A 14,558-nucleotide genomic window follows, 5' to 3' on the forward strand; every position below is an offset into this window, starting at 1 on the left:
GGGCTCGTCCGGGATTTGAACCCGGGACCTCTCGCATTTTAAGCCACAGAAATTCCCTAAGCGAGAATCATACCCCTAGACCAACGAGCCGCCGATGTTATGTTTCAAGTTGCATTGCGATTCCCTGCGCTGGTGCCAACCCAGCTCGCAGAAGTCCTGTTCATTCAGTTAAAATATGTTTATCTTTTCCTCAATCCGCTTCTTTTTGGCGAGCATTTTAATTGAATCTGCTCACAATTCTCCCCATAAAAAGAGGTACAGCCGCATCAGTGGCCGCGTGGCCTAATGGATAAGGCGTCTGACTTCGGTTGCGCGGTTTTTCAGTTATCAGACGATTGCAGGTTCGAGTCTTGCCGCGGTCGTTTAACTAACTCGGCGACACTTTTTCTGTTCTGAATCTGGCTTCAAACCGACCATTTTTGACAGTCCCTCAACTGAAGCAGCGGAAGGCCTTTTGCTTACATTAAGCTGATTGTACATTTTCAACATTGTAGATCTGTGTGCATGGGCAGGATAAGAGGTGAAGTGAACTTTCTTTCAGGGTATTTCTGCTTAGATGCAAAAACCAGGAAATGGAATGGCTGAGAGCAGTGCGTGGTTGAGACGAGGTGGCCGACAGGTTGAGGCGATGGACTGTTAATCGAGAATGCGGATCCCATCCTCGTCGTTATTACGTTTGATACTGGTACCCTTTCCGAGCTTTTAACTGAAACTTGCCTAAAATAAACTTTCAAATGCAATTTCGTCACAACCGCCCTGGTGCTCCTGGTCTGTGCCCCATGCATTAATCATATCTTGTTAAAATTAAAAGACACCACTGCAATTCTTCAACATCTTGAATGAATGTGGATCAGTGATCGTGATTCGGGGATTGTCGAACTCCTCCTTTCTTCTGCTGAGATTGTCACCGAATGAAAGTGTAGCGGGACCAGAGGCAAATGTTTAGGGAGCAGAAACATAAATTTCTCCTTTAGGAGGCAATGTAGTTTAAAAATATTTATCAACCTTAATGAAGAGATTTTCTGTTTTAGTGTCTTTGGTTGAGAGCTAAATAATGGGCGAGAAATCCTCGTTCTTTTCGGCATACTCTCATGGGATCGGAGGGCCCGGTTTAACGTCTTACTAGCAAGACGGGGGCACCAACAGTGCAGCACTACCTCAGTCCTGCACTGGAGTGTCAGCCTGGATTATGTGCTCAAGTCTCTGGAGTGCTGCTTGAATTTGCTGCCGCGGAGCCACGGCTGACACCTGCACTCAGTTCATTTGGCTGGAGAGAAATGACGGAGATAAATGGAAAAATTATAATGGAGTAAACCTTCAATTTGTCGTCCAACAGAAGAGCGGGCATTGTAATCGGCCGCCTATTATAGAAACAGTCCGATTTATGTTGCCATCGATTTCATAAGCATTGAAAATCAGGCCTGTCTTTAATGGAATGGGTCGTGGTCAGTTGTTAATCACTCTGGGTCTGTTTAAACCGGGAGTGCTCACAGTCCCGGATCATTCTGTGTCTGTTTAAAATGGCAGAGCTCACAGTCCCGGATCATTCCGTTTTTTTTAACGTAGAGCGATTTCAGCTTTCATCACTGAGGTGTTGAGTTTAACTAAATGTGTCGGGGCTCGTCCGGGATTTGAACCCGGGATCTCTCGCAGTTTAAGCCACAGAAATTCCCGAAGCGAGAATCATACCCCTAGAACAACGATCCGCCGATCTTATTTTTCAAGTTGCATTGCGAATCCCTGCGCTGGTGCAAACCCAGCTCGCAGAAGTCCTGTCCATTCAGCTAAAATATGTTTATCTTTTCCTCAATCCGCTTCTTTTTGGCGAGCATTTTAATTGAATCTGCTCACAATTCTCCCCATAAAAGAGGTATAGTCGCATCAGTGACCGCGTGGCCTAATGGATAAGGCGTCTGACTTCAGTTGCAAGGTTTTTCAGACGATTGCAAGTTCGAGCCATGCCGCGGTCGTTCAATTAACTCGGCGACACTTTTTCTGTTCTGAATCTGGCTTCAAACCGACCATTTTTGACAGTCCCTCAACTGAAGCAGCGGAAGGCCTTATGCTTCCATTAAGCTGATAGTATATTTTCAACATTGTAGATCTGTGTGCATGGGCAGGATAAGAGGTGAAGTGGACTTTCTTTCAGGGTATTTCTGCTTACATGCAAAAACCAGGAAATGGAATGGCTGAGAGCAGTGCATGGTTGAGACGAGGTGGCCGAGAGGTTGAGGCGATCGACTGTTAATCGAGAATGCGGATCCCATCCTCGTCGTTATTACGTTTGATACTGGTCCCCTTTCCGAGCGTTTAATTGAAACTTGCCTAAAATAAACTTTCAAATGCAATTTCGTCAGAATCGCCCTGGTGCTCCTGGTCTGTGCTCCATGCATTACTCATATCTTGTTAAAATTAAAAGAGACCATTGCAATTCTTCAACTTCTTGACTGAATGTGGAGCAGTGATCGTGATTCGGAGATTGTCGAACTCCTCCTTTCTTCTGCTGAGATTGTCATCGAATGAAAGAGTAGCGGGACCAGAGGCAAATGTTTAGGGAGCAGAAACATAAATTTCTCCTTTAGGAGGCAATGTAATTTCAAAAATATTTATCAACATTAATGAAGAGATTTTCTGTTTTAGTGTCTTTGGTTGAGAGCTAAATAATGGGCGAGAAATCCTCGTTCTTTTCGGCATACTCTCATGGGATCGGAGGGCCCGGTTTAACGTCTTACCAGCAAGACGGGGGCACCAACAGTGCAGCACTACCTCAGCACTGCACTGGAGTGTCAGCCTGGATTATGTGCTCAAGTCTCTGGAGTGCTGCGTGACTTTGCTGCCGCTGAGCCACGGCTGACACCTGCACTCAGTTCATTTGTCTGCAGAGAAATGACGGAGATAAATGGAAAAATTATAATGGAGTAAACCTTCAATTTGTCGTCCAGCAGAAGAGCGGGCATTGTAATCGGCCGCCTATTATAGAAACAGTCCGATTTATGTTGCCATCGATTTCATAAGCATTGAAAATCAGGCCTGTCTTTAATGGAATGGGTCGTGGTCAGTTGTTAATCACTCTGGGTCTGTTTACACCGGGAGTGCTCACAGTCCCGGATCATTCTGTGTCTGTTTAAAATGGCAGAGCTCACAGTCCCGGATCATTCCGTTTTTTTTAACGTTGAGTGATTTCAGCTTTCATCACTGAGGTGTTGAGTTTAACTAAATGTGTCGGGGCTCGTCCGGGATTGGAATCCGGGACCTCTCGCATTTTAAGCCACAGAAATTCCCTAAGCGAGAATCATACCCCTAGACCAACGAGCCGCCGATGTTATGTTTCAAGTTGCATTGCGATTCCCTGCGCTGGTGCAAACCCAGCTCGCAGAAGTCCTGTTCATTCAGTTAAAATATGTTTATCTTTTCCTCAATCCGCTTCTTTTTGGCGAGCATTTTAATTGAATCTGCTCACAATTCTCCCCATAAAAAGAGATCCCGGCGCATCAGTGGCCGCGTGGCCTAATGGATAAGGCGTCTGACTTCGGTTGCGAGGTTTTTCAGTTATCAAACGATTGCAAGTTCGCGTCTTGCCGCGGTCGTTCAATTAACTCGGCGACACTTTTTCTGTTCTGAATCTGGCTTCAAACCGACCATTTTTGACAGTCCCTCAACTGAAGCAGCGGAAGGCCTTTTGCTTACATTAAGCTGATTGTACATTTTCAACATTGTAGATCTGTGTGCATGGGCAGGATAAGAGGTGAAGTGGACTTTTTTCAGGGTATTTCTGCTTAGATGCAAAAACCAGGAAATGGAATGGCTGAGAGCCGTGCATGGTTGAGACGAGGTGGCCGAGAGGTTGAGGCGATGGACTGTTAATCGAGAATGCGGATCCCATCCTCGTCGTTATTACGTTTGATACTGGTCCCCTTTCCGAGCTTTTAACTGAAACTTGCCGAAAATAAACTTTCAAATGCAATTTCGTCACAACCGCCCTGGTGCTCCTGGTCTGTGCCCCATGCATTAATCATATCTTGTTAATATTAAAAGAGACCACTGCAATTCTTCAACACCTTGAATGAATGTGGAGCAGTGATAGTGATTCGGGGATTGTCGAACTCCTCCTTTCTTCTGCTGAGATTGTCAACGAATGAAAGAGTAGCGGGACCAGAGGCAAAAGTTTAGGGAGCAGAAACATAAATTTCTCCTTTAGGAGGCAATGTAATTTCAAAAATATTTATCAACCTTAATGAAGAGATTTTCTGTTTTAGTGTCTTTGGTTGAGAGCTAAATAATGGGCGAGAAATCCTCGTTCTTTTCGGCATACTCTCATGGGATCGGAGGGCCCGGTTTAACGTCTTACCAGCAAGACGGGGGCACCAACAGTGCAGCACTACCTCAGTACTGCACTGGAGTGTCAGCCTGGATTATGTGCTCAAGTCTCTGGAGTGGTGCTTGACTTTGCTGCCGCTGAGCCACGGCTGACACCTACACTCAGTTCATTTGGCTGGAGAGAAATGACGGAGATAAATGGAAAAATTATAATGGAGTAAACCTTCAATTTGTCGTCCAGCAGAAGAGCGGGAATTGTAATCGGCCGCCTATTATAGAAACAGTCCGATTTATGTTGCCATCGATTTCATAAGCATTGAATATCAGGCCTGTCTTTAATGGAATGGGTCGTGGTCAGTTGTTAATCACTCTGGGTCTGTTTAAACCGGGAGTGCTCACAGTCCCGGATCATTCTGTGTCTGTTTAAAATGGCAGAGCTCACAGTCCCGGATCATTCCGTTTTTTTTAACGTGGAGCGATTTCAGCTTTCAAGACTGAGGTGTTGAGTTTAACTAAATGTGTCTGGGCTCGTCCGGGATTTGAACCCGGGACCTCTCGCATTTTAAGCCACAGAAATTCCCGAAGCGAGAATCATACCCCTAGAACAACGATCCGCCGATCTTATGTTTCAAGTTGCATTGCGATTCCCTGCGCTGGTGCAAACCCAGCTCGCAGAAGTCCTGTCCATTCAGCTAAAATATGTTTATCTTTTCCTCAATCCGCTTCTTTTTGGCGAGCATTTTAATTGAATCTGCTCACAATTCTCCCCATAAAAGAGGTATAGTCGCATCAGTGACCGCGTGGCCTAATGGATAAGGCGTCTGACTTCAGTTGCAAGGTTTTTCAGACGATTGCAAGTTCGAGCCATGCCGCGGTCGTTCAATTAACTCGGCGACACTTTTTCTGTTCTGAATCTGGCTTCAAACCGACCATTTTTGACAGTCCCTCAACTGAAGCAGCGGAAGGCCTCATGCTTCCATTAAGCTGATAGTATATTTTCAACATTGTAGATCTGTGTGCATGGGCAGGATAAGAGGTGAAGTGGACTTTCTTTCAGGGTATTTCTGCTTACATGCAAAAACCAGGAAATGGAATGGCTGAGAGCAGTGCATGGTTGAGACGAGGTGGCCGAGAGGTTGAGGCGATCGACTGTTAATCGAGAATGCGGATCCCATCCTCGTCGTTATTACGTTTGATACTGGTCCCCTTTCCGAGCGTTTAATTGAAACTTGCCTAAAATAAACTTTCAAATGCAATTTCGTCAGAATCGCCCTGGTGCTCCTGGTCTGTGCTCCATGCATTACTCATATCTTGTTAAAATTAAAAGAGACCATTGCAATTCTTCAACTTCTTGACTGAATGTGGAGCAGTGATCGTGATTCGGAGATTGTCGAACTCCTCCTTTCTTCTGCTGAGATTGTCATCGAATGAAAGAGTAGCGGGACCAGAGGCAAATGTTTAGGGAGCAGAAACATAAATTTCTCCTTTAGGAGGCAATGTAATTTCAAAAATATTTATCAACATTAATGAAGAGATTTTCTGTTTTAGTGTCTTTGGTTGAGAGCTAAATAATGGGCGAGAAATCCTCGTTCTTTTCGGCATACTCTCATGGGATCGGAGGGCCCGGTTTAACGTCTTACCAGCAAGACGGGGGCACCAACAGTGCAGCACTACCTCAGCACTGCACTGGAGTGTCAGCCTGGATTATGTGCTCAAGTCTCTGGAGTGCTGCGTGACTTTGCTGCCGCTGAGCCACGGCTGACACCTGCACTCAGTTCATTTGTCTGCAGAGAAATGACGGAGATAAATGGAAAAATTATAATGGAGTAAACCTTCAATTTGTCGTCCAGCAGAAGAGCGGGCATTGTAATCGGCCGCCTATTATAGAAACAGTCCGATTTATGTTGCCATCGATTTCATAAGCATTGAAAATCAGGCCTGTCTTTAATGGAATGGGTCGTGGTCAGTTGTTAATCACTCTGGGTCTGTTTACACCGGGAGTGCTCACAGTCCCGGATCATTCTGTGTCTGTTTAAAATGGCAGAGCTCACAGTCCCGGATCATTCCGTTTTTTTTAACGTTGAGTGATTTCAGCTTTCATCACTGAGGTGTTGAGTTTAACTAAATGTGTCGGGGCTCGTCCGGGATTTGAATCCGGGACCTCTCGCATTTTAAGCCACAGAAATTCCCTAAGCGAGAATCATACCCCTAGACCAACGAGCCGCCGATGTTATGTTTCAAGTTGCATTGCGATTCCCTGCGCTGGTGCAAACCCAGCTCGCAGAAGTCCTGTTCATTCAGTTAAAATATGTTTATCTTTTCCTCAATCCGCTTCTTTTTGGCGAGCATTTTAATTGAATCTGCTCACAATTCTCCCCATAAAAAGAGATCCAGGCGCATCAGTGGCCGCGTGGCCTAATGGATAAGGCGTCTGACTTCGGTTGCGAGGTTTTTCAGTTATCAAACGATTGCAAGTTCGCGTCTTGCCGCGGTCGTTCAATTAACTCGGCGACACTTTTTCTGTTCTGAATCTGGCTTCAAACCGACCATTTTTGACAGTCCCTCAACTGAAGCAGCGGAAGGCCTTTTGCTTACATTAAGCTGATTGTACATTTTCAACATTGTAGATCTGTGTGCATGGGCAGGATAAGAGGTGAAGTGGACTTTTTTCAGGGTATTTCTGCTTAGATGCAAAAACCAGGAAATGGAATGGCTGAGAGCCGTGCATGGTTGAGACGAGGTGGCCGAGAGGTTGAGGCGATGGACTGTTAATCGAGAATGCGGATCCCATCCTCGTCGTTATTACGTTTGATACTGGTCCCCTTTCCGAGCTTTTAACTGAAACTTGCCGAAAATAAACTTTCAAATGCAATTTCGTCACAACCGCCCTGGTGCTCCTGGTCTGTGCCCCATGCATTAATCATATCTTGTTAAAATTAAAAGACACCACTGCAATTCTTCAACACCTTGACTGAATGTGGAGCAGTGATCGTGATTCGGGGATTGTCGAACTCCTCCTTTCTTCTGCTGAGATTGTCAACGAATGAAAGAGTAGCGGGACCAGAGGCAAAAGTTTAGGGAGCAGAAACATAAATTTCTCCTTTAGGAGGCAATGTAATTTCAAAAATATTGATCAACCTTAATGAAGAGATTTTCTGTTTTAGTGTCTTTGGTTGAGAGCTAAATAATGGGCGAGAAATCCTCGTTCTTTTCGGCATACTCTCATGGGATCGGAGGGCCCGGTTTAACGTCTTACCAGCAAGACGGGGGCACCAACAGTGCAGCACTACCTCAGTACTGCACTGGAGTGTCAGCCTGGATTATGTGCTCAAGTCTCTGGAGTGGTGCTTGACTTTGCTGCCGCTGAGCCACGGCTGACACCTACACTCAGTTCATTTGGCTGGAGAGAAATGACGGAGATAAATGGAAAAATTATAATGGAGTAAACCTTCAATTTGTCGTCCAGCAGAAGAGCGGGAATTGTAATCGGCCGCCTATTATAGAAACAGTCCGATTTATGTTGCCATCGATTTCATAAGCATTGAATATCAGGCCTGTCTTTAATGGAATGGGTCGTGGTCAGTTGTTAATCACTCTGGGTCTGTTTAAACCGGGAGTGCTCACAGTCCCGGATCATTCTGTGTCTGTTTAAAATGGCAGAGCTCACAGTCCCGGATCATTCCGTTTTTTTTAACGTGGAGCGATTTCAGCTTTCAAGACTGAGGTGTTGAGTTTAACTAAATGTGTCTGGGCTCGTCCGGGATTTGAACCCGGGACCTCTCGCATTTTAAGCCACAGAAATTCCCTAAGCGAGAATCATACCCCTAGACCAACGAGCCGCCGATGTTATGTTTCAAGTTGCATTGCGATTCCCTGCGCTGGTGCAAACCCAGCTCGCAGAAGTCCTGTTCATTCAGTTAAAATATGTTTATCTTTTCCTCAATCCGCTTCTTTTTGGCGAGCATTTTAATTGAATCTACTCACAATTCTCCCCATACAAAGAGGTACAGACGCATCAGTGGCCGCGTGGCCTAATGGATAAGGCGTCTGACTTCGGTTGTGAGGTTTTTCAGTTATCAGACGATAGCAGGTTCGAGTCTTGCTGCGGTCGTTCAATTAACTCGGCGACACTTTTTCTGTTCTGAATCTGGCTTCAAACCGACCATTTTTGACAGTCCCTCAACTGAAGCAGCGGAAGGCCTTTTGCTTACATTAATCTGATTGTACATTTTCAACATTGTAGATCTGTGTGCATGGGCAGGATAAGAGGTGAAGTGGACTTTCTTTCAGGGTATTTCTGCTTAGATGCAAAAACCAGGAAATGGAATGGCTGAGAGCAGTGCGCGGTTGAGACGAGGTGGCCGAGAGGTTGAGGCGATGGACTGTTAATCGAGAATGCGGATCCCATCCTCGTCGTTATTACGTTTGATACTGGTCCCCTTTCCGAGCTTTTAACTGAAACTTGCCTAAAATAAACTTTCAAATGCAATTTCGTCACAACCGCCCTGGTGCTCCTGGTCTGTGCCCCATGCATTAATCATATCTTGTTAAAATTAAAAGACACCACTGCAATTCTTCAACATCTTGAATGAATGTGGAGCAGTGATCGTGATTCGGGGATGGTCGAACTCCTCCTTTCTTCTGCTGAGATTGTCACCGAATGAAAGAGTAGCGGGACCAGAGGCAAATGTTTAGGGAGCAGAAACATAAATTTCTCCTTTAGGAGGCAATGTAATTTCAAAAATATTTATCAACCTTAAAGAAGAGATTTTCTGTTTTAGTGTCTTTGGTTGAGAGCTAAATAATGGGCGAGAAATCCTCGTTCTTTTCGGCATACTATCATGGGATCGGAGGGCCCGGTTTAACGTCTTACCAGCAAGACGGGGGCACCAACAGTACAGCACTACCTCAGTACTGCACTGGAGTGTCAGCCTGGATTATGTGCTCAAGTCTCTGGAGTGCTGCTTGACTTTTCTGCCGCTGAGCCACGGATGACACCTACACTCAGATCATTTGGCTGGAGAGAAATGACGGAGATAAATGGAAAAATTATAATGGAGTAAACCTTCAATTTGTCGTCCAGCAGAAGAGCGGGCATTGTAATCGGCCGCCTATTATAGAAACAGTCCGATTTTTGTTGCCCTCGATTTCATAAGCATTGAAAATCAGGCCTGTCTTTAATGGAATGGGCCGTAGTCAGTTGTTAATCACTCTGGGTCTGTTTAAACCGGGAGTGCTCACAGTCCCGGATCATTCTGTGTCTGTTTAAAATGGCAGAGCTCACAGTCCCGGAACATTCCGTTTTTTTTAACGTAGAGCGATTTCAGCTTTCATCACTGAGGTGTTGAGTTTAACTAAATGTGTCGGGGCTCGTCCGGGATTTGAACCCGGGACCTCTCGCATTTTAAGCCACAGAAATTCCCTAAGCGAGAATCATACCCCTAGACCAACGAGCCGCCGATGTTATGTTTCAAGTTGCATTGCGATTCCCTGCGCTGGTGCCAACCCAGCTCGCAGAAGTCCTGTTCATTCAGTTAAAATATGTTTATCTTTTCCTCAATCCGCTTCTTTTTGGCGAGCATTTTAATTGAATCTGCTCACAATTCTCCCCATAAAAAGAGGTACAGCCGCATCAGTGGCCGCGTGGCCTAATGGATAAGGCGTCTGACTTCGGTTGCGCGGTTTTTCAGTTATCAGACGATTGCAGGTTCGAGTCTTGCCGCGGTCGTTTAACTAACTCGGCGACACTTTTTCTGTTCTGAATCTGGCTTCAAACCGACCATTTTTGACAGTCCCTCAACTGAAGCAGCGGAAGGCCTTTTGCTTACATTAAGCTGATTGTACATTTTCAACATTGTAGATCTGTGTGCATGGGCAGGATAAGAGGTGAAGTGAACTTTCTTTCAGGGTATTTCTGCTTAGATGCAAAAACCAGGAAATGGAATGGCTGAGAGCAGTGCGTGGTTGAGACGAGGTGGCCGACAGGTTGAGGCGATGGACTGTTAATCGAGAATGCGGATCCCATCCTCGTCGTTATTACGTTTGATACTGGTACCCTTTCCGAGCTTTTAACTGAAACTTGCCTAAAATAAACTTTCAAATGCAATTTCGTCACAACCGCCCTGGTGCTCCTGGTCTGTGCCCCATGCATTAATCATATCTTGTTAAAATTAAAAGACACCACTGCAATTCTTCAACATCTTGAATGAATGTGGATCAGTGATCGTGATTCGGGGATTGTCGAACTCCTCCTTTCTTCTGCTGAGATTGTCACCGAATGAAAGTGTAGCGGGACCAGAGGCAAATGTTTAGGGAGCAGAAACATAAATTTCTCCTTTAGGAGGCAATGTAGTTTAAAAATATTTATCAACCTTAATGAAGAGATTTTCTGTTTTAGTGTCTTTGGTTGAGAGCTAAATAATGGGCGAGAAATCCTCGTTCTTTTCGGCATACTCTCATGGGATCGGAGGGCCCGGTTTAACGTCTTACTAGCAAGACGGGGGCACCAACAGTGCAGCACTACCTCAGTCCTGCACTGGAGTGTCAGCCTGGATTATGTGCTCAAGTCTCTGGAGTGCTGCTTGAATTTGCTGCCGCGGAGCCACGGCTGACACCTGCACTCAGTTCATTTGGCTGGAGAGAAATGACGGAGATAAATGGAAAAATTATAATGGAGTAAACCTTCAATTTGTCGTCCAACAGAAGAGCGGGCATTGTAATCGGCCGCCTATTATAGAAACAGTCCGATTTATGTTGCCATCGATTTCATAAGCATTGAAAATCAGGCCTGTCTTTAATGGAATGGGTCGTGGTCAGTTGTTAATCACTCTGGGTCTGTTTAAACCGGGAGTGCTCACAGTCCCGGATCATTCTGTGTCTGTTTAAAATGGCAGAGCTCACAGTCCCGGATCATTCCGTTTTTTTTAACGGAGAGCGATTTCAGCTTTCATGACTGAGGTGTTGAGTTTAACTAAATGCGAGTGGGCTCGTCTGGGAATTTGAACCCGGGATCGCTCGCATTATCAGACACAGAAATTCCCGAAGCGAGAATCATACCCCTAGACCAACGAGCCGCCAATGTTATGGTTCAAGTTGCATTGCGATTCCCTGCGCTGGTGCAAACCCAGCTCGCAGAAGTCCTGTTCATTCAGTTAAAATATGTTTATCTTTTCCTCAATCCGCTTGTTTTTGCGAGCAGTTTCCTTGAATCTGCTCACAATTCTCCCCATAAAAAGAGGCTCAGCAGCTTCAGCGGCCGCGTGGCCTAATGGATAAGGCGTCTGAATTCGGTTGCGAGTTTTTCACTTAACGAAAGATTGCAGGTTGGAGTCCTGCCGCGGTCGTTTAATTAACTGGGAGACGCTTTTTCTTTTCTGAATCTGGCTGCAAACCGACCATTTTTGACAGTCCCTCAACTGAAGCAGCGGAAGGCCTTTTGCTTACATTAAGCTGATTGTACATTTTCAACAATGTAGATCTGTGTGCACGGGCAGAATAAGCGGTGAAGTGAACTTTCTTTCAGGGTATTTCTGCTTAAATGCAAAAAGCAGGAAATGGAATGGCTGAGAGCAGTGTATGGTGGAGACGAGGTGGCCGAGAGATTAAGGCGATGGACTGTTAATCTATTGGGCTCTGTACGCGTGGGTTTTGGATCCCATCCTCGTCGTTATTACGTTTGATAGGGATTGCCAGCGAGGCCCACGTTCCAGGAAGGAATAAAAAGAACAGTTTTTTCGCACATGATGTTGCTTAATGAAGTGATTGTTGATGAAGTGCCTGTTTCACTAGATGCCACTTGACCTGATCAACGTTCGCTCCATCATATATTTTTTTATTTTGAACTTTGCAGCGAGCATTTCTTCGGGCAACAACAAAATCAATACAATTTTATGACAGGAGTGGGTTTCGAATCCACGCCCCCGAAAAGAATGGAGTTTTAATTCAGTGCCTTAGACTGCTCGGCCACGCTACCACACCCGTGTGATTTTATTTCTGATACTGGTGACTGATAATTGAAAGCCGGCATTGAGTCAAGGGCTTTGCATTGAGAAAGAAAGAAACAAAGAGCTTTCTGAGCTCTGTTTATGGAGCGAGGTGGTTGAGGGGTTAAGGCGGTGGGTCGCTAATCATCTGTGCTCTGCACGCATTGTTTTGAATTCTACCGTTATTGTATTTCAGACTAGATTTTTTCAACGCATCCAAGACTCCTGAGTCCTTTCCTTGCCCAATCCGCAGTGGGAAGTTTTGTTTTGCTGCCTCACTCTATTTGCACAAATCAGCAAAGTCCTCATTTCAGCCCAAACTGTTTCTTGCACGGAGGTGTTGAATTGTAAGCTATAAGTTACGTGAAGTGTAATTGAAAGTGGACAGTGACGTCTGGTAAAAGGAAAATTTCTCTTCAGATGCTGCCTGATCTATTGAATATTTCCAATATGTTCTGTTTTAATTTTGTGCTTTCACTGTAGCAGTTTACCCGACAACACAAAACTTGCCTCAAGGGCGCAGTTTCAGGCAAAACGTTTCTGCGCTCTTCTCACATACAAGATCTACTTACCTTTCCCCACACACGATGTAAAGGCAGCTGTTTCTGCCCACTTTCTCCTGCACCGCAACATTCCAAACACACGTTGCTCCTGGCATCAGGGAGTCTCAGAGTTTCTCAGAGGGGATTGCCAGAGCAATGGGGAGCTCAGAAGCTGTGAGGGAATTGAAGGGTTTCTGAGATAGTATCACGTGGGTATGAGGGCTCTAAATGGATACCAGAGAGAGTAACGGACACTCAGAAGGTATTATAGAGGGAAAGGGAACTCAGGAGGTATCAGAGAGGTTTAATGAGCGCTCGGGAGGTATGAGAGTGTGTAAGGGGCGCTCAGAATGTATCGAAGAGGGTACGGGACGCTGAGGAGCTATCAGTGAGAGTAAGCAATACTCTGGAGATATCAGAGTGAGAAATGAACACTCAGGTTTTATCAGAAAGATTGAGGAACGCTTAGGTGGTAGCAGTGAGTCTGGTGGAACATGAGTTTTTATCGTGTAAACTTCACATTGTCTAAATATCAACATGGTTAATGAAAGCAAAGTTGAATCCGAATGTAACAGCTGGTCTGCCATGTCCTAAGTGGGGACTGTAACGATCAATAACATGTCATTCTATAGTGGACACTAGGTGGAGCCGTAGAGCTGTGTAGAGCTGTATATATGACTGCACTACCCAGCTGTATATATATTAAGACTACATTACCCATGAGGCACTAGGCTACCCACAAGGAAGCAGTCAAGATGGAAGCCTCTACAGATACTGTACCAGTCCACATTTGCTCAACAAAGTAACTAACAAAAGCTAGCTGTGTTCATAATAAGAATGTCTATTTATTAATGAACATAACATGGTACCAGGATGGTGAAGATCTGCTGAAAATTGTGAAAAGCGACATGGAGAATTTGAAGCCACCAGAGCGTTTGAATCTCACAGAAAAAATCGACTACAATTGGCAGACTTTTAAACAGTAATTCGAACTCTACATTGCAGCCATCGGATTCGGTACGAAGCCAGACGCAAGGAAGATAGAATTGCTGCTTATGGTTGCAGGCCCACAGGTGACAGAGGTATTTAATACATTTGTATTTAATCCAGTGGAGAACAGAGAAAAATTAGGAGATGTGCTAAAAAAATTTGATGCACTTTGCGCTCCCAAAAAGAATGAGACGTATGAAAGATACATCTTCCGTTCTCGGACACAGCAACAAAATGAGACTTTTGCTAGCTTTATAACTGACCTGAAACTGAAAGCACAGACATGTAATTTCTCTGAGCTCAAAGCATCCATGATTCGTGACCAGATTGTGTTTGGTATTCATGATAAAAAAGTCAGGGAACGTCTGTTGAGAGAAACCAAACTAAATTTGGATAATGCGGTGAAAATATGCCAAGCCAGCGAGCTAGCTCGAAAGCACACGAAGACTTTCAGTGAAATCAATAATGATGCGATTGCAATGAGTGATAATGCTGCTGTCGGTGCTGTGTACTACAAGGGGAAGAAACGTGGGCAGAACAGAAATGAAAAGCAATCGGAGGATGAAATTTTTAATTGTAAACGCTATGGTTGCAAACACCAGTTAAGACAATGCCCAGCGTTTGGAAAAATGTGCACAAAGTGTAATGGAAAGAATCACTTTGCCAAGCAATGCTTTTCAAAAGTAAAAACAACGAAAGGGCAACAAGTTAAAGTGATTGAGGACAT

At 44.9% G+C, this 14,558-nt stretch overlaps 3 non-coding genes across 3 annotated transcripts; all 3 read right to left on the bottom strand.

Moving 5' to 3' along the window:
• trnap-agg (transfer RNA proline (anticodon AGG)) lies at positions 1-90 on the bottom strand. Its single transcript is given in 2 exon segments — positions 1-36; positions 55-90. It is a non-coding gene; the product is annotated as a tRNA-Pro (tRNA).
• A 7,976-nt stretch (positions 91-8,066) lies between these two features.
• Positions 8,067-8,156, bottom strand: trnap-agg (transfer RNA proline (anticodon AGG)). Its single transcript is given in 2 exon segments — positions 8,067-8,102; positions 8,121-8,156. It is a non-coding gene; the product is annotated as a tRNA-Pro (tRNA).
• Positions 8,157-9,683: 1,527 nt separating this feature from the next.
• trnap-agg (transfer RNA proline (anticodon AGG)) lies at positions 9,684-9,773 on the bottom strand. The gene is given in 2 exon segments: positions 9,684-9,719; positions 9,738-9,773. It is a non-coding gene; the product is annotated as a tRNA-Pro (tRNA).
• Between the last annotated feature and the right edge of the window lie 4,785 nt (positions 9,774-14,558).

This window comes from Somniosus microcephalus, unplaced genomic scaffold (genome assembly GCF_052327205.1).
Source record: "Somniosus microcephalus isolate GS21.2 unplaced genomic scaffold, FLI_Smic_1.0 unresolved_chr1, whole genome shotgun sequence".
Lineage (NCBI taxonomy): Eukaryota > Metazoa > Chordata > Chondrichthyes > Squaliformes > Somniosidae > Somniosus > Somniosus microcephalus.